Genomic DNA, 21,584 nt, shown 5'->3' with positions numbered 1-21,584 from the left:
GCAAGTGATCCAGGAATGGCCTGATAGGATACAGCACACACAGCCAGCAATACAGCAGTACTGGTCTATCAGAGATGACATCTCACTAGAAGATGGTGTTCTGCTGGCCGGATCCAGAATAATCATTCCCAAAACAATGCAGGAAGAACTTCTCCAAAAGATACACAAAGGTCACATGGGAATGGAGAAGTGTAAGCTCAGAGTCAGATCAGCTGTGTACTGGATAGGCATATAGAAAGATATCGAAAATATGGTGTCTACATAGTCTGTACCAAAAGTACAGAAACACACAGCAGAAAGAGGAGATGATAGATACTGATGCACCACCCAGACCATGGCATACTGTGGGAGTCGATTTATTCACACATAATCAAGAATGGTATCTCATAGTCGCAGACTACTACTCAAAATTCCCTTTTGTCCAGAAGGTGAAAGACTTGAGAGCCACAACAATAATCTCAGCAGTACGAGTTCTGTTTGCTGAGCAAGGGATTCCTGAAAGATTAATATGTGACAATGGCATCCAATTCACATCCAGAGAATTTAAGGAATTCGTTGACCAGTATGGGTTCAACACCATCACCTCATCATCACATTACCCACGGGGACACGGATTTACAGAAAAACACGTCCAGACAGTCAAAAGAACCCTTGTGAAATGCCAAGAGATGAAGGAAGACCCAAACCTGGCCTTATTGTCACTCTGATCCACACCTCTCAAAGCTGACATGAAATCACCTGCAGAGCTGTTGAATGGAAGAAAATATAAGATAACTCTGCCAAGCAAAATACATCCTTCAAGTGACCAGGAGGAAGTGAGACAACAACTCACTGAAGCACAGGTAAGAGGAGAGCAACACTTCAACAAGTATGCTAAATCCCTACCTGTGCTGTTGAATGGATCCTGTACATGTACAGTTTGTCCTATCATGAAAACCTGGAGCCCAACAAAAGTTGTTAGTGAAGCTGAAAGTCCAAGGTCATTTATCATTGGGACCGAAACCGGTAACCAAATGAGAAGGAACAGAATCCATATTCAACCTACACCTCAGCTAGAGCAACAGAAAAGATCAACATATCTGGTGAGACAACATCAACAATGTCATCAGCAAGTAACACAACATTATCAACAGCTAGTATCAGACTTAAAGAAAAAGGATATAATTGTGTAAAGATGGGAGGCAGGTCAAAAGATTGGACAGAATATAAAAAGCAGCAAGGAATGACTAGAAGATTAATAAGGAGTGAAAAATTAGAGTATGAGAGAAAGCTAGCAAGAAATATAAAGACAGGTAGTAAGAGTTTCTATAGATATTTAAAAAAGAAAAGAGTTAACAAAGTGAGCGTTGGTCCTATAGAAAGTGAGTCTGGGGAATTAATAATGGATAATAAGGAGATGGCAGATTAATTTTTTTAAAAAATTGTTTTGTGGGATGTGGGCGTTGCTGACTAGGCCAGCATTTGTTGCCCATCCCTAACTGCTCTTGAAAACTGAGTGGCTTGTTAGGCCATTTCAGAGGGCAGTTAAGAGTCAACCACATTACTGTGGGTCTGGAGTCAATTGTAGGCCAGACCGGCTAAGGACAGCAGATTTCCTTCCTTAAAAAGACATTAGTGAACCAGCTGTGTTTTTACAACAATCGACAATGGTTTCATGGTCACCATTAGACTAGCTTTTTTTAAATTCCAGATTTATTAATTGAATTCAAATTTCACCACAAGACATATAAAAAACAGCAAAGAATGACTCAAGGATTAATAAGGAGGGAAAATTAGAGTGTGAGAGAAAGCTAGCAAGAAATATAAAGACAGATAGTAAGAGTTTCTATAGATATTTAACAAAGTGAGCATTGGTCCTATAGAAAGTGAGTCTGGGGAATTAATAATGGATAATAAGGAGATGGCAGATGAATTGAACTGATATTTTACATCGGTCTTCACTATTGAGGATACAAGTAACATCCCAGTATTAGCTGCAAATCAGGAAATGGAAGGGAGGGAGGAACTCAAGAAAATTACAATCACCAGGGAAGTGGTACTGAACAAATTGTTGGAGCTGCGGGCTGACAAGTCCCCGGGTCCTGATGGACTTCATTCTAGGGTGTTAAAAGAAGTGGCGAGTGAGAGAGTTGATGTGTTAGTTTTAATTTTCTAAAATTCCCTAGATTCAGGGAAGGTTCCTTTAGATTGGAAAATAGCAAATATAACTCCTTTATTCAAAAAGGGAGGGAGACAGAAAGCATGAAACTACAGGCTAGTTAGATTAACATCTGTCTTAGGGAAAATGTTAGAAGCTATTATTAAAGACGTTACAGTAGGGCATTTAGAAAAATTCAAGGTAATCAGGCAGAGTCAACATGGTTTTGTGAAAGGGAAATCGTGTTTAACCAATCTTTGAAGAAGTTACATGTGCTGTAGATGAAGGGGAACCGGTGGATGTATTGTACTTAGATTTCCAGAAGGCATTTGATAAGGTGCCACATCAAAGGTTATTGCAGAAAATAAAAGCTCATGGTGTAGGGGGTAACATATTGGCATGGATAGAAGATTGGCTAGCTAACAGGAAACAGAGAGTAGGCATAAATGGGTCATTTTCTGCATGGCAAGATGTAACGAGTGGTGTGCCACAGGATCTGTGCTGGGGCCTGAACTTTTCACAATTTATATAAATTACTTAGATGAAGGGACCGAAGGTATGGTTGCTAAATTTGCTGATGACACAAAGATAGGTAGGAAAGTAAGTTGTGAAGAGGACATAAGGAGGCTACAAAGGAATATAGATAGGTTAAGTGAGTGGGCAAAAATCTGGCAAATGGAGGATAATGAGGGGAAAGTGTGAAATTGTCCATTTTGGCAAGAAGAATAAAAAAGAAGCATATTATCTAAATGGTGAGAGATTGCAGAGCTCGGAGATGCAGAGGGATCTGGATGTCCTAGTGCATGAATTGCAAAAGGTTAGTATGCAGGTACAGCACGTAATTAGGAAAACTAATAGAATGTTCTCGTTTAACGTGAGGGGAATTGAATACAAAAGTAGGGAGGTTATGCTTCAGCTATACAGGGCATTGGTGAGACCACATCTGGAGTGCTGTGTACAGTACTGGTCTCCTTATTTAAGGAAGGATGTAAATGTGTTGGAGGCAGTACAGAGAAGGTTTACTAGACTAATATCTGGAATGGGCGGGCTGTCTTATGAGGAAAGGTTGGACAGGCTTGGCTTGTATCTGCTGGAGTTTAGAAGAGTAAGAGGCCTGTTGATTGAAACCTATAAGATCCTGAGGGGTCTTGACAGGGTGGATGTGGAAAGGATGTTTCCCCTTGTGGGAGAATCTAGAACTAGGGGTCACTGTTTAAAAACAAGGGGTCGCCCATTTAAGACAGAGATGAGGAGAAATATTTTCTCTCAGAGGGTCGTGAGTCTTTGGAATTCTCTTCCTCAAAAGGCGGTGGAAGCAGAGTCGTTGAATATTTTTAAGGCAGAGGTAGATAGATTCTTGATAAGCAAGGGAGTGGAAGGTTATCGGGGGTAGGTGGAAATGTGGAGTTGAGGTTACAATCAGATCAGCTATGATCTTATTGAATGGTGGAGCAGGCTCGAGGGGCCGAGTGGCCTACTCCTGCTCCTAATTCATATGTTTGTATGTAACAGCAACATGACTCCTACAACATCAGGAGCAACAAGCACAACATCGCCTGTACAACATGTCAACTCACCACTGAGAGCAACAAATGCCCAATCTACAAGATGGAGGCACAACATCTTATCACCCTAGCGATACTGTGAATAATATTTTAGGAAAAAATACACGCTATAAAATACTCTAAAGGCATTCAGATTATTTCCAAAAGTCAGTTGATAATCTTCTTTAGTTTAGAAAAAGTTAATGACTGGGACAATTATATTGATATAGGGGCATTATGTTTTTAGAGAAAGAGGGATGTTATATATTGTTATATTATCTGTAAAGTGCTAGGAACTAATTAGCCATGAACTAATTATTGTGTAAGTGTTCCAGGGGCCACATTCATAGCCACAGAAGTGAGTCATGTGACACGTACAGGCCTTGGGCAGTCCTTACCAGGTAGCGTGGTAGCTGCATGAATAAACAAAGAGCTCCAGCCTTTCCAAGTCTAAAGTGTGATTATTCCTAACATATGGGAACCAGAAGACAATCAGAAGACATAATAATAATCCTACCCAATAGAATGGCCTAACAATTCACTCACTTGACCATTATTCTCTACGATAAATTTTTAATTTGTATGTTGCACGATTGCATTGTAGACTTTCCTGTAAATGCTTCTTAACCCCAGGGCTGACATGTTTGCCTCATTATTAATAATGAAATGAAGTGATGTCAGACTCAACACTGATCTATTCACATTCTGGACTGTTACCATCACTTTCAGACAGTGGCTCCTATATTTGCAGCAGAGGTACAGCTGACACTATGGCCTGGATTTTGTGTGGCCCCATGAGGCAGGATTGGAGACGGGGTGGGGGGCACAGAGTATTGTGACGAGGGATCAGCAGGGTGCCCAGCGGCTAATTGAGGCCCTTAAGTGACCTATTAACAGCCAATTAAGGCACTCTTCCCGCTGCCACTGTGATCGTATCAGCAGTGGGGGGTGGGGGGGCATCCGTGTGCGGGGAGGACACCTTGCAACACGAGGTGCACTTCATGCGAACTTTGTGGGAAGGGGGCAGTCTCTCCTCTGTGGGAAATTTGTGGAGCATGGAGGACCCACTCCAGGAACGAATTCACCCCCTGGGAAGCCCCTCCCCCTGAACTGCAAGACCGCCCCCTAGCCCTTCTTGCTGGGGCCTTCTGGACTGGCCCCGGCGACCCTGCCTCACCTTCCTGTGTTCTGGGGTTCCAGCGCTGGACCTGGGTCCGGGGCCTCTGCAGTACCGGCAATGGCCACCACCAGTGATAGCACTGATGATACCGATGAGCTGCCGGCCCTCTGATTGGCCAACAGCTCATGAAGGTGGGATCCTAGTCTTTAAAGGGACTGAAATCCTGCCTCCTGAAACTTTGATTTAAAAAGACCAGAGGACCGCTCTGGGGTTGGAGGGTGCAGGCGGTGAGGCTGTGAAAAGGCAGAGGCGGGGCTCCCCTCGCCTTTTCAGCCTGGCGTTGGAAGCCCCGCCTCCTACACAAAATCCAGCCCAATGGGTGTGAAGTTCTCTGGAGATTCTTCTGTTCTGCCTCCATAACATCAACAGAATAGCTTCAACAAGCCTGGAGAAATGGGAAGAACCCCCACAGAAATTCAGACCCCCACCACCCCACCCCCAACACCAAGTGTAACTCATATTCTTTCACAGAATGCAATGGCCCAAGCAGCACCCATTCACAGACAGAATTCCAAGGCAGGTTCATTACTTCTTTAAATAAATGGCAAGTTTGAAAGTGATTGAAATTGTCCAGTCCAGGATTGACCAATTCAGCTCCTACACAAAGTCACATGACCAAATATTGCAGGCTCCCTGCTCTCCGACTGGACTCCCAGATACCTCAAAGTGAAGGTGTTGCTCTCTGGGCCAGGTCCTTTTAATAACTAGTGCAGAGACAGTCTCAAATCCTCTTGCGATGAAGGCTAACATACCATTAGCCTTCTTAATTGCTTGCTGCACTTGCATGTTAGCTTTCAGTGACTTATTGACGAGGACACCCAGGTCCCTTTGTATATCTACACTTCCTAATCTCTTACCATTTAAGAAATACTCTGCACATCTATTCCTCCTACCAAAGTGGATAACCTCACATTTTCCCACTCCATCTGCCCCATTCTTGCCCACTCACTAAATCTGTCTAAATCCCCTTGAAGCCATTTTGCATCTTCATCACAACACACATTCCCACCTAGTTTTGTGTCATCTGTGAACTTGGAAATATTACATTTGGTCCCCACATCCTTCTTTCTTTGGCCTCCTTGTCTCGGGAGACAATGGGTAAGCGCCTGGTGGTGGTCAGTGGTGTGTGGAGCAGCGTCTGGAGTGGCTATAAAGGCCAATTCTAGAGTGACAGGCTCTTCCACAGGTGTTGCAGAAAAATTTGTTTGTCGGGGCTGTTACACAGTTGGCTCTCCCCTTGCGCTTTTGTCTTTTTTCCTGCCAACTGCTAAGTCTCTTCGACTCGCCACACTTTAGCCCCGTCTTTATGGCTGCCCGCCAGCTCTGGCGAACGCTGGCAACTAACTCCCACGACTTGTGGTCAATGTCACAGGACTTCATGTCGCGTTTGCAGACGTCTTTAAAGTGGAGACATGGACGGCCGGTGGGTCTGATACCAGTGACGAGCTCGCTGTACAATGTGTCTTTGGGGATCCTGCCATCTTCCATGCGGCTCACATGGCCAAGCCATCTCAAGCGCCGCTGACTCAGTAGGGTGTATAAGCTGGGGATGTTGGCCGCCTCAAGGACTTCTGTGTTGGAGATACGGTCCTGCCACCTGATGCCAAGTCATTGATATATATTAACAGCTATGGCCCAAATACCGATTCCTGCAGTACCCCACTAGTCACAGCCTGCCAATGCGAGAATGACCCGTTTATTCTTAATCTCTGTTTTCTGCCTGTTAATCAAGATTCTTAATCCATGCCAGTATATTACCTCTTATCCCGTGTGTTTTAATTTTGCTAACCAACCTCCTGTGGGGGACTTTATCAAAAGCCTTCTGAAAATCCAAGTATACCACGTCCACCGACTCCCCTTTATCAATTCAGTTCGTAACATCCCCAAAAAACTCCAAAAGGTTCATCAAACATGATTTCCCATTCATCAATCCATGTTGACTATGCCCAATCAGATCATTATTATCCAAGTGTCCATTTATCACATCCTTTAGTATAAATTCTAGCATTTTCCCAATGACGGATGTAAGGTTAACTGGTCTGTAATTCCCTGTTTCCTCTCTCCCTCCCTTGTGAAATAGGTCTGTTACTGAAAGAAACTGACGCCCCCCCCCACCACCCACCCAACTGCCCCACCCCCCTAACTCCAACCCCCACCCCACCCACCACCCACCCAACCGCCCCAACCCCACCCCCTATGATGACCCTGTGCAGACTGCATGGCCACTCGAGGCAATGTAGCTTCTGCCGGGTTAGGGAGGGTGTAACAGGTTGTATTCCTGGAGTCCATGATGACCCCCCTGCACGCTCTCCCATTGCTGGCAGTGGACTTGGGGAGTGGGAGGAAGATAGACTCCACCCCCTGCCCAACTGTCCCCATCACCCAGCGATTAGAATTTAAGTGCAGATTGTTAAACTCCAGAAAGCTTGTTATGGAAGGGTAATGCTGGAGCCTATCTTTACTCAGTTTTACATTTATTGTACAGGGTAAAAGGATTACAAACATGTAGCTCCTCACTCAACCCCAAAGGGCGGCACAGTGGCGCAGTGGTTAGCACCGCAGCCTCACAGCTCCAGCGACCCGGGTTCAATTCTGGGTACTGCCTGTGTGGAGTTTGCAAGTTCTCCCTGTGTCTGCGTGGGTTTCCTCCGGGTGCTCCGGTTTCCTCCCACATGCCAAAGACTTGCAGGTTGATAGGTAAATTGGCCATTATAAACTGCCCCTAGTATAGGTAGGTGGTAGGGAAATATAGGGACAGGTGGGGATGTGGTCGGAATATGGAATTAGTGTAGGATTAGTATAAATGGGTGGTTGATGGTCAGCACAGACTCGGTGGGCCGAAGGGCCTGTTTCAGTGCTGTATCTCTAAATACTAAAAATACAACAACAACCCCTCCACCAGTCTCTGTAAGTGTCTGCTGAGAAGTGCTCAACTAAGACCCCAATTAACACCCTCCACCTGCATATAATCAAACAATTGATACACAATTAACAGATTAATGCAAATTGGGTAGAAAGCTGATGGATCCAGTCTCCACAGGTGAGCTGCTTCAGTCTCAGTCTGTCCCATACCAGGAATTTCAAAGAACAAAGAACAAAGAAAATTACAGCACAGGAACAGGCCCTTCGGCCCTCCAAGCCTGCGCCGATCCAGATCCTCTATCTAAACATGTCGCCTATTTTCTAAGGGTCTGTATCTCTTTACTTCCTGCCCATTCATGTATCTGTCTAGATACATCTTAAAAGACGCTATCGTGCCCGCGTCTACCACCTCCGCTGGCAACGCCTTCCAGGCACCCACCACCCTCTGCGTAAAGAACCTTCCACGCATATCCCCCCTAAACTTTTCCCCTTTCACTTTGAACTCGTGACCCCTAGTAATTGAATCCCCCACTCTGGGAAAAAGCTTCTTGCTGTCCAACCTGTCTATACCTCTCATGATTTTGTACACCTCAATCAGGTCCCCCCTCAACCTCTGTCTTTCTAATGAAAATAATCCTAATCTACTCAACCTCTCTTCATAGCTAGTGCCCTCCATACCAGGCAACATCCTAGTGAACCTCCTCTGCACCCTCTCCAAAGCATCCACATCCTTTTGGTAATGTGGCGACCAGAACTGCACGCAGTATTCCAAATGTGGCCGAACCAAAGTCCTATACAACTGTAACATGACCTGCCAACTCTTGTACTCAATACCCCGTCCGATGAAGGAAAGCATGCTGTATGCCTTCTTGACCACTCTATTGACCTGCGTTGCCACCTTCAGGGAACAATGGACCTGAACACCCAAATTTCTCTGTACATCAATTTTCCCCAGGACTTTTCCATTTACTGTTCATGTTTTCATGTTCTTTGTAAAGAATAAAACCAGACTCCAGGACAGCCAGACACATTTCTGGTCTGTATTGGTCAATCAACCTCAAATTATTTAAATAACGTGGTATACTATGTGCTTATTTTATTTTAGTTTTTTTAGTTTGTTTCTACTGTGCCTACCCCAAGTTTTTTTCATGTTGTGCTTGGGGCCAGGCTGTTCAGTTTTCTGTCAATTAACACCCTCTCTGCACTAATGCTTTGTCTTTCACACACCATTAACATACCGTTTGCCTTTGCCCCATGACCTTCTGGTCAGTTATTCCCTGTGACCTTGTCCTATCAACATCTTCTCTTGTGTTATCTCTTGCCCCACCCCTGCTTTACTTGCTTAAAACCTTTTACATTTTGAATATTTGCCAGTTCTGATGAAGGGTCACTGACCTGAAACATTAACTCTGCTTCTCTCTCCACAGATGCTACCAGACCTGTTGAGTATTTGCAACATTTCTTATTTTTATTTCAGATTTCCAGCATCTGCAGTATTTTGCTTTTATCTATAGAAGGGGTAGCAGGTTCGATCAGAATTCCAGTGCAGTCTGAGCTGGTGTTGGAAACTCATGTCGAAGATGGTGACAAATCCACTTCAATATTAAGGTGGTGCCAAAGACAGCTCTCGCACTGTGCTGCAGAAATTGGGCAAACTGATCACTGATCGGAGTGCTCAGGAAAACCTGCTTGTTGCAGTTTCCGGCAACATGGGAGGCTGTTTACAGGACTTAGATTTCAAGCCAGTGTTATTTAAAACCATTTCTGGATCTTTGTTGACATTTTTTTTGCTTTTGTCCCCTGCTCACACTTAGACTTTACTGAGCCTTTGTGTCAATTGTTCCCAACTATATTCCCCAACTTCCCTTTGATGGCACCACTCAGTTTCTAATTAAGAATCCTCCAAACTTATGCAGTTGGAAGTAGCCTAAGATTAATTCTAATCCTCCCCCTAATGTATCCTAACCCTAAACCTAACGCTAATATATCCTAACCCTCACTCTAAACCTAACCCTCACACCAACTCTAACCTTACTGTACCTTCACATTAACTCTAACCCTAAACCTAACACTAATATACCCAAACTCTCAACCCTCAACCCCAGCCCTCACGCTAAACATAACCTTAATTCTAACCCTGACCTTCTTACTAATCCTAAACTTAACTCTGAACCTCTAGCCCTAACCCTAATGTGTCAACTCCTAACCCTAATCTAAAACTCTCACCCTGAAATATTTTCAACGATGATCCTTATCTTGATCTTAAGCATGACTGCTCTTTCAACTAGATACCTCTCCTTGTAAGAAGTTAGCACATGCCTTGAACCTGAACTACAACCCTAGCTTACCCCAGGATAGACAATGGTAGGTAAAATTAGACAAAAGCAGTGGAAACTGTGAGCCAAACAAAAGTGACAGGTACCAGTGAAACAAAAAAACTCAAGAAATGAGAATATAAACACAAGAGGCAATCCCCCCACTGCTTGCACACCCTGACCCTAATCCTAACCCAAACCTCATCCTGACCCGAACCCTAGCCCCAACTCTAACCCCGACCCTACTCCTAACCCTAACCCTAACTCTGACCTTAATCTTAATCCCGAGCCTAATCCTAACGTTAATCCTAACTCTAGCCTAACTCCAAACCAGATCCCATTCCGAATCTTATTACAGCAATATTTTTAGGATTTTATCCCATATTGCAGCAATTTTTTGGGTTATGAGAAAAGCTAAATGACGTTTCTCTACATTAGAGATTCCCAAATGAGGTATCAGAGGGACTGGGTGGGTGGTGAGGAAGCCTCGAGTTGTGAGGAGGTATTGGGGAGTGAGGAGGGATCGAGGAGTAAGGGATCATTGGGGGCATTAGGCAGAATGAGGAGGTATCTGAGGTGAAGCAATATTTTGGGGTGAGGAGATATTAGGTGATGTGATTAGCAGGCAAACTGTGAGACCAGGCACTCAGCCAGACTGATACAGAAATAGCTAAAAGTTTAAATCTTTCCTTATTTCGCAGTTGGCAGTACTCGTTTCAATGTGTTAGGTGTTGTGATATCACTTTAACAGTTTGAATACCTCATATATCAGCATAGGAAGTGAAGTTATCCAACATGTGGTAGAGCAGTTGGAGTTGTGTTAATCACCTAGTAACATGTGTATGATAGAACTCTCTTGTAAATTTGTTACTTCACAATAAAGAACCCACAATAAAGCACCTTTCAACTCAAGGTTGCCTGGTACCTTATTGCTGAAGAAAGCAATAACACAATATGGTGGCAGCATGTGGTTTCTGAAGGATTTCAAGTTCTGAGCGCACCATCTATGACATTGTGGCAGCAGCAGCAGAAATGTGCATTTGTAGACAACAGCGTGGAGGCAGCAGAATGCATTGGAGTAGCAGCCCTGCAAAGAGGCTCAACAACGGTGCTCAATAGGAATAGCGATCTCGAGTGAGATATTGGGAATAGGGATCACTCCTGTCGAAGTCCATTGAAGACAGGGCAACGTGACACATCGTTAGAAGTAACAGTGGCTTCTCGACACTGTCAGGTTCGACAACTATTCGCTGAATATAGTGCTCAGGAGACTTTGAGTACGCGAGTGGCGGGGGGGTGGCGGGGGCTTTTTGACAATGGCCAGCAAGAAAAGGCAGGAATCGGGCAGAATCAAGCTCAGGAAAAGTGGGCAGAGTCGGTTCATGTTGGGGCTGCGGAGTGGCTATTCCGCACTATGTATTTTCCTGCCATAATTGCTTCATGGGCAGAGTCTCCCCTATCGCAGGCTGAAAGTCCCCCCTGCAGGCACTGAGTTCAGGCTGTGGCTGAAGTCTGACATTTTAGACACAGCAGTCCTGCAATTTTCCTTTCCCTTCAGGGAAAGCCTCACAAAATAAATAAAGAGAGAGTCATGTAAAGGGGAAAACTCCAGCCAAGGATTCTTGCAGACTTGACATTTGATACCATGACTACCAAATTGAATGGAAAGCCCAAGATCTCCTCCATGAATTCCAGCCCTTCGAACAGCACGTGGAGTTGTGCTTTCTGGATTTTGCTGTTAAAGAGCTTGATAAACAAGCAATCAAAATTTACCTTCCGTGACCGGAGCGAAGAGGACCTGTGGGAAGAATGCCGAGCGAGAGGAGAGGATAAATTGAGCCCGAGGATCGAGGCCCAGTCACTTACCTTCCGGGAGTGGAGCGGAGTGGACCTGTGTGAGAGCAGTCCAGGCACGCCGGAGTTGAAAAAAAGTCAACAGTAATATCACAGGAAAGCTGCAAGGTGATTGGTTGGTGAGTAACAGCTGTTAGTGACCTGGAAATAGCTTAAAAAATCAGGGGAAAGTTCTTTTTTTAAACCTACCGTATAAGTGATAAGGTTAGTACTACTGAAGTGTGTTTTTCTTTAATTAGTGTAATTTATTAAGGACTTTAGATTGTAGTGGGTAGTGTTTGGAGTAGAACAAAGCCCCTAGCGCAATTAGTATTTTTTAATCAATCGGAGTAACTAAGTAAAGGTAAGTCATGGCAGGAGAGCTCAGCCCCGTGATCTGCTCCTCCTGCACTATGTGGGAAATCAGGGAGGCTTCCAGTGCCCCTGGTGACCATGTGTGCAGGAAGTGTATCCATCTGCAGCTACTGACTACCCGCATTACGGAGCTGGAGCTGTGGGTAGATTCACTGTGGAGCATCCGTGATGCTGTGGAAGTCGTGGATAACACGCTTAGTGAGGGGGTCACACCGCAGGTAATGGCTGCACAGGAAGAAAAGGGATGGGTGACCACCAGTAGGAGTAGTAAGTGCAGGCAGGTAGTGCAGGAGTCCCCTGAGACCATCCCCCTCTCAAACAGGTATACCGCTTTGGATACTGTTGTGGGGGGATGGCCTCCCAGGGGAAAGCAGCAACAGCCAAGTTCGTGGCACCACGGAGGGCTCTGCTGCACAGCAGGGAGGGAAAAAGACCGGGAGAGCCATAGTGATGGGAGATTCAATTGTAAGGGGAACAGATAGGTGTTTCTGTGGCCGCAAACGAGACTCCAGGATGGTTTGTTGCCTCCCTGGTGCTAGGGTCAAGGATGTCTCAGAGCGGCTGCAGGACATTCTGAAGGGGGAGGGTGAGCAGCCAGTGGTCGTGGTACATGTCGGTACCAATGACATAAGTAGATAAAGGGATGAGGTCCTGCAAGATGAATTTACGGAGTTAGGAGCTAAATTAAAAAGCAGGACCTCAAAGGTAGAAATCTCAGGATTACTTCCTGTGCCACATGTTAGTGAGTATAGGAACAGGAGAATAGACCAGATGAATGCGTGGCTGTAGAAAGGGTGCAGGAGGGAGGAGTTTTAATTCCCGGGACATCGGGACCGGTTCTGGGGAAGGTGGGACCTGTACAAGCGGGACGGGTTACACCCAGATGTGTTTGCGGGGGCGTTTGCTAATGCTGTTGGGGAGGATTTAAACTAGAATGACAGGGGGATGGGACCCTGAGCGGGGAGACTGAGAAGGAGGAAACAAGGATAGAAACAAAAGACAGGAAACAAAAAGGCAAAAGTGTAAGGCATAGAAATCAAGGGCAAGAAAGAAATAGGGCCATAGTGCGAAATAATGCTAAGATGAGTAAGAATGTTAAAAATACAAGCCTAAAGGCATTGTGTCTCAATGCGCGGAATATTCACAATAAGGTAGGCGAATTCACCACGCAAATAGATGTAAATGGATACGATATAGTTGTGATTACAGAGACATGGCTGCAGGGTGACCAAGGATGGGAACTGAGCATCCAGGGGTATTCAATATTTAGGAAGGACAGGCAAAAAGGGAAAGGAGGTGGAGTAGCATTGTTAGTAAAAGAGAAAATCAAAATAATAGTGAGGAAGGATATTAGCTCAGAGAATCCTGATGTAGAATCTGTATGGGTGGAGCTAAGAAACACCAAGGGGCAGAAAACATTGGTGGGGGTTGTATATAGATCCCCAAACAGCAGTGGTGATGTAGAGAATTGCATTAAACAAGAAATTAGAGATGCATGCAATAATGAAACAACTGTAATTATGGATGACTTTAATCTACTTCTAGATTGGGCAAACCAAATTAGCAATAATGCTGCAGAGGAGGAATTCCTGGAGTGTGTACGTGATGGTTTTCTGGAGCAATACGTTGAGGAACCAACTAGATAACAGGCCATCCTAGACTGGGTATTGTGTAATGAGAAAGGATTAGTTAACAATCTTGTTGTGCAGGGTCCCTTGGGGAAGAGCGACCATAACATGATAGAATTCTTCATTAAGATGGAGAGTAAGAGAGTTGATTCCGAGACTAGGGTCCTGAATCTAAATAAAGGAAACTATGAAGGTATGAGGCGCAAGTTGGCTATGGTAGATTGGGGAATGTTACTTAAAGACTTGACAGTGGAGAGGCAATGGCTAGCATTTAAAGAGTGCATGGATGAATTACACCAATTGTTCATTCCTGTCTTGTGCAAAAATAAAACAGGAAGGGAGGCTCAACTGTGGCTTATAAAAGAAATTAGGGATAGTATTAGATCCAAGGAGGAGAAATATAAAATGGCCAGAACAAGCAACAAACATGAGGATTGGGAGCAGTTTAGAATTCAGCAAAGGAGGACAAAGGGATTGATTAAGAAGGGGAAAATAGAGTACAAGAGTAAGCTTGCAGAGAACATAAAAACTGACTGTAAAAGCTTCTATAGATATGTGATTAGAAAAAGATTAGTGAAGACTAATGTGGGTTCCTTAAAGTCAGAAACGGGGGAATTTATAACGGGGAACAAAAAAATGGCAGACCAATTAAATACATACTTTGGTTCTGTCTTCACAAAGGAGGACACAAATTACCTCCCAAAAATGTTGGGGAACACAGGGTTGAGTGAGAAGGAGGAACTGCATGAAATCAGTATTAGTAGGGAAATGGTGTTGGGGAAATTGATGGGATTGAAGGCCGATAAATCCCCAGGGCCTGATAATCTACATCCCAGAGTACTTAAGGAAGTGGCCCTAGAAATAGTAGATGCATTGCTGGTCATTTCTCAAAATTCTATAGACTCTGGAACAGTTCCTATAGATTGGAAGGTAGCTAATGTAACCCCACTATTTAAAAAGGGAAGTAGAGAGCAAACAGGGAATTATAGACCAGTTAGCCTGACAACAGTAGTGGGGAAAATGCTAGAGTCCATTAGAAAAGATGTAATAGCAGAGCACTTGGAAAACAATGATAGGATCGGACAAAAACAACATGCGTTTCTGAAAAGGAAATCATGCTTGACAAATCTACTGGAATTTTTTGAGGATGTAACTAGTAGAATAGATAAGGGAGAACCAGTGGATGTGGTGTATTTGGACTTTCAGAAGGCTTTCGATAAGGTCCCACATAAGAGATTAGCGTGCAAGATTAAAGCACATGGGATTGGGGGTAAGGTACTGACATGGATATGGCGAGCCTCTATAAACAGTGTCCAAATCACACGCAGCTTCCACAGTGCGGACTGCGACACCGACCACTCCCTGGTGTGCAGCAAAGTTAGATTCAAACCAAAGAAGCGACATCACTCCAAGCAGAAGGGCCGCCCGCGCATCAACACTAACAGAATTCCACAGCTGTTACACAAGTTTCTAAATTCACTTGAAAAAGCCCTTCAAAACACTCCTACAGGGGATGCAGAGACTAAGTGGGCCCACACCAGAGACGCCATCTATGACTCAGCAATGACCACCTTTGGCAAATGTGAGAAGCAGAATGCAGACTGGTTTCAATCTCACTTTGAAGAGCTGGAACCCGTCATAGCCACTAAGTGCATTGCACTATTGAACTACAAGAAAGCCCCCAGAGAGTTAACATCCATAACACTTAAAGTAGCCAGAAGCGCTGCATAAAGAACAGCTAGGCTGTACAAATGACTACTGGCAACACCTGTGCAGTCGTATTCAGCTGGCCTCCAACACCGGAAACATCAGAGGAATGTATGATGGCATTAAGAGAGTTTTTGGGCCAACCATCAGGAAGATCGCCCTCCTCGAGTCTAAATCAGGGGAAACGATCACTGACCAACGCAAGCAAATGGACCGCTGGGTTGAGCACTACCTAGAACTGTACTCCAGGGAAAACGTTGTCACTGAGACCGACCTCAATGAAGCCCAGTCTCTGCCAGTCATGGATGAGCTGGACGAAAAGCCAACAAAATCAAAACTCAGTGATGCCATTGATTCTCTAGCCAGTGGAAAAGCCCCTGGGAACATTACCCCTGAAATAATCAAGAGTGCCAAGCCTGCTATACTCTCAGCACTCCATGAACTGCTTTGCCTGTGCTGGGATGAGGGAGCAGTACCACAGGACATGTGTGATGCCAATATCATCACCCTCGATAAGAACAAGGGTGACCGCGGTGAATGCAGCAACTACCGTGGAATCTCCCTACTCAGCACAGTGGGGAAAGTCTTCGCTCGAGTCGTTTTAAACAGACTCCAGAAGCTGGCTGAACGTGTCTACCCTGAGGCACAGTGTGGCTTTCGAGCAGAGAGATCCACCATTGACATGCTATTCTCCCTTCGCAAGCTACAGGAGAAATGCCGTGAACAACAGATGCCCCTCTACGTTGCTTTCATTGATCTCACCAAAGCCTTTGACCTCATCAGCAGACGTGGTCTCTTCAGACTACTAGCAAAGATCGGATGTCCACCAAAGCTACTCAGTATCATCACCTCATTCCATGACAATATGAAAGGCACAATTCAACATGGCGGCACCTCATCAGATCCCTTTCCTATCCTGAGTGGCGTGAAATGGGGCTGTGTTCTCGCACCTACACTGTTTGACATCTTCTTCTCCCTGCTGCTTTCACATGTGTTCAAGTTTTCAGAAGAAGGAATTTTCCTCCACACAAGATCAGATGGCAGGTTGTTCAACCTTGCCCATCTAAGAGCGAAGACCAAAGTACGGAAAGTCCTCATCAGGGAACTCCTCTTTGCTGACGATGCTGCATTAACATCCCACACTGAAGAGTGTCTGCAGAGTCTCATCGACAGGATTGTGGCTGCCTGCAATGAATTTGGCCTAACCATCAGACTCAAGAAAACGAATATTATGGGACAGGACGTCAGAAATGCTCCATCCATCAATATCGGCGACCACGGTCTGGAAGTGGTTCAAGAGTTCACCTACCTAGGCTCAACTATCACCAGTAACCTGTCTCTTGATGCAGAAATCAACAAGCGCATGGGAAAGGCGTCCACTGCTATGTCCAGACTGGCCAAGAGAGTGTGGGAAAATGGTGCACTGACACGGAACACAAAAATCCGAGTGTATCAAGCCTGTGTCCTCAGTACCTTGCTCTACGGCAGTGAGGCCTGGACAACATATGTCAGCCAAGAGCGACGTCTCAATTCCATCTTCGCTGCCTCCTGAGAATCCTTGGCATCAGGTGGCAGGACCGTATCGCCAATGTAGAAGTCCTCGAGGCGGCCAACATCCCCAGCATATACACCCTACTGAACCAGCGGCGCTTGAGATGGCTTGGCCATGTGAGCCGCTTGGAAGGTGGCAGGATCCCCAAGGACACATTGTAAAGTGAGCTCGTCACTGGTATCAGACCCACCAGCCGTCCATGTCTCTGCTTTAAAGACGTCTGTAAACGCGACATGAAGTCCTGTGACATTGACCACAAGTCGTGGGTGTCAGTTGTCAGTGATCGCCAGAGCTGGCGGACAGCCATAAAGACGGGGCTAAAGAGTGGTGAGTCAAAGAGACTTAGCAGTTGGCAGAAAAAAAGATGGAAGTGCAAGGGGAGAGCCAACTGTGTAACAGCCCTGACAACCAATTTTATCTGCAGCACCTGTGGAAGAGTCTGTCACTGTAGAATTGGCCTTTATAGCCACTCCAGGCGCTGCTCCACAAACCACTGACCACCTTCAGGCGCTTACCCATTGTCTCTCGAGACAATTTGTGACATTTAAGAGGCATCTGGACAGGTACTTGAATGAATAAGGCATAGAGGGATATGGAATTAATGCAGGCAGGTGGGATTAGTATAGATAGGCATTATGGCCGGCATGGACGCGGTGGGCCGAAGGGCCTGTTTCTATGCTGTACGACTCTATGACTCTAAGGAGGCCAAAGAAGACTGACATGGATAGAGAACTGGTTGGCAGACAGGAAACAAAGAGTAGGAATAAACGGGTCTTTTTCTGAGTGGCAGGCAGTGACTAGTGGGGTACCACAGGGATCAGTGCTAGGACCCCAGCTATTCACAATATATGTTAATGATCTAGATGAGGGAATTAAATGTAATATATCCAAGTTTGCAGATGACACAAAGCTGGGTGGGAGTGGGAGCTGTGAGGAGGATGCAGAGAAGCTCCAGTGTGATTTGGACAGGTTGAGTGAGTGGGCAAATACATGGCAGATGCAGTATAATGTGGATAAATATGAGGTTATCCACTTTGGTGGCAAAAACAGAAAGGCAGATTATTATCTGAACGGCGATAGATTGGGAAAGGGGGAGGTGCAGCGAGACCTGAGTGTTCTTGTGCACCAGTCGCTGAAAGTAAGCATGCAGGTGCAGCAGGCAGTTAAGGCAAATGGTATGTTGGCCTTCATAGCGAGAGGATTCGAGTACAGAAGCAAGGATGTCTTGCTGCAATTATACAAGGCCTTGGTGAGACCACATCTGGAGTATTGTGTGCAGTTTTGTTCTCCTTATCTGAGGAAGGAGGGAGTGCTATGGAAGGAGTGCATCGAAGGTTCACCAGACTGATTCCTGGGATGGCAGGACTGACGTATAAAGAGAGATTGGGTCGATTCGGCTTGTATTCGCTAGAGTTTAGAAGAATGAGAGGGGATCTCACAGAAACCTACAAAATTCTAACAGGACTGGACAGACTAGATGCAGGAAGGATGTTCCCGATGGTGGGAGAGTCCAGGACCAGGGGTCACAGTCTAAGGATAAGGGGTAAGCCATTTAGGACTGAGATGAGGAGAGATTTCTTCTCCCAGAGAGTGGTGAACCTGTGGAATTCTTTACCACAGAAAGCAGTTGAGGTCAAATCATTAAATATATTCAAGAAAGAGTTAGATATAGTTCTTACTGCTAATGGGATCAAGGGATACGGGGAGAAAGTGGGAACAGGGTACTGAGTTTGGATGATCAGCCATGATCGTATTGAATGGTGGAGCAGGCTCGAAGGGCCGAATGGCCAACTCCTGCTCCTATTTTTCTATGTTTCTATTTTTCTATGTTCTAAAATAAAAATTGTGATCAGTCATGAAGGGCTCCACTGGATCAACACCTCAGGACTATCTGAAGTGGACAAGGGGAATCCAGTAAGACTCTAGACTACATTAGAGGACCAGCTGAAGGTTAAGATTAATTTTACAATCCATCATTTGGAATTGATGGCACACAGACAGCAGCCCAAGGAATATCGATCAATTTGTCAGCAGATGCTGCCAGAAAGGGAAAGTCTGTGATTTCTTGGAGGTGGAGTTATACAAGCAGATAATGGAATTGGTTGTGGCATCTACCTCAATAGAAGCTTTTCAGAAAGAGCTTCTAGACAAAGAAAAAGGGGATGATACTGAAAGTCTCCTGAAAGAAGGTAGGACGTTTGAGGTCATTGCCACAAGCAAGCAGTGTATACGAGCACTTGGTACAACAACCATCGGTGACCTAACCAGGTCATCTCCGCAAGGCAAGATATGTGGCAAGTGCGGTCTGATGCACCAACTGAGAAGTTGTCTAGCTTACATGGAAACCTGTAAGGTGTGAGTTAAGGAAAGTCACTGGGCAAGGCTGTGTGGAGGTCTGGTCATGGAAAACTGGCCAGAAGTCACAGTAGACCACGGCCTGACAAGAAACAGACACCATCTTGTGAACGAAATAGCAATGCATTCGTAAGAGGCCAATCTAGACACAGACATGTGCACAAGATAGACAAAGGCATGAGTGATACAGAGGACATTGAAGGTGATCAAGCCTTTCATACACTAACAGTTGTACACCAAATGGATGTGGTTACACAACAGGAAGCATTCACCACCATTGACATCAAATGCCCAGAGAAGAGGGAACAACACTAGGTGCAAGTCAAGGTCAAGACAGGGGCAAGTGTATATATTTTGCCACTGAGAATATTGAAGAATATGTACCTGGCGAGTTGGGAAGCCATGATACGACCGACAAAGGCAGACTCTCAGCGTACAATGGGTCTCCAATCAACTGTATGGGAACACTAACATTAGAATGCATGTATGGAGACTCTAACTGGTGACAACAAATATTCTACATAGCCAATACCACTGGTTCAGCAGTTGCAGGGCTACTGCTGTGTAGTGAATATCAAATCATGACAATCCATGAGATCAGCAGAGTGCAAAGGACACATGATCAAAATGGATGTGGCCCCATTGAGTCCATCCAGGGCCTGCAACTGCACCAGCTCCTTTTGATACCATGGGAAGTTTCAAAGGAGATACTACTTTACATGTGAGAATTGACACCACTCTTTCTATAGATCCACCAAAGAAATGTAGCATGCACATCAGGGACAAGCTCAAAGCCAAGCTGGATACTATGGAGAGGCAAGGAAGTTTTCAGTGTGTTCAGCAGCACACTGATTGGTGCGGCTCTATAATAGCTGTGATCAAAAAAGACAGCAATACTACAGTATGTTTAGACTCAAGCAGGCTGAACTGGGCATTAAAATGATATCTTCATAAAATCCCCACCTTGGAGGTATTAAATCTAAAGTTTGCCAAAGTCAGATTCCTTTCAAAACTAGATGCAAAACGTGATACTGGTCAGTCCATCTCTCTGAACATTTGCAAGAGCTGACAACTTTCAGGGCTCCATTTGGAAGATATTGTTGTTTGCACTTACCATTTGGTTTCTCAGTAAGCCAAGATTTATTTCAACAACAAATGGATAATATCACAGAAAACGTGCCAGGGTGTGTCTCTAATGCAGACGATACAGCAGTGATGGGCAGCAGAAGAGGAACACGACAGGAATCTGCACATCCTAATGCAAACGACCAAAAAGGAAGACTTTGTATTCAATCGCAAGAATTGTGTCATCAACCCAAGCCACATCAATCTAATCTGATAAATGCATAACACTGCATCCCAGCAAGTTCGAGGACTTGTGGAGATGTCTTGGTCTATTTATTTTCCTAAATCCCTACATCACAAATTTTACGGAGGAGTCTTCGTCTCTACGGGAACTCCTCAAAAAAGTATGAGGACCGCCAGCGTGCATTTGACTCGCTGAAGCGACACAGGCATGTTTCAATCTTACAACCCAAATAAGGAAATTGTTTTTGAAGTAGATGCATCGTTAAAATGTCTTGGAACATGCTTGTTGCAAGAAGGTCGGCCGATCACTTTTGGTTTGAGAAGCTTATCGCCCACACAGGCCATCTATCCCAACATAGAAAGGGAAACACCAGAACAAGAACAAAGAACAAAGAACAGTACAGCACAGGAACAGGCCATTCGGCCCTCCAAGCCTGCGCCGATCTTGATGCCTGCCTAAACTAACACCTTCTGCACTTCCGGGGCCCATATCCCTCTATTCCCATCCTATTCATATTTTTGTCAAGATGTCTCTTAAACGTCGCTATCGTATCTGCTTCCACCACCTCCCCCGGCAGCAAGTTCCAGGCACTCACCACCCTCTGTGTAAAGAACTTGCCTCGCACATCCCCTCTAAACTTTGCCCCTCTCACCTTAAACCTATGTCCCCTAGTAACTGACTCTTCCACCCTGGGAAAAAGCTTCTGACTATCCACTCTGTCCATGCCGCTCATAACTTTGTAAACCTCTATCATGTCGCCCCTCCACCTCCGTCGTTCCAGTGAAAA

This window comes from Heterodontus francisci, chromosome 36 (genome assembly GCF_036365525.1).
Source record: "Heterodontus francisci isolate sHetFra1 chromosome 36, sHetFra1.hap1, whole genome shotgun sequence".
Lineage (NCBI taxonomy): Eukaryota > Metazoa > Chordata > Chondrichthyes > Heterodontiformes > Heterodontidae > Heterodontus > Heterodontus francisci.
Note: the sequence above shows the minus strand (reverse complement) of the source record.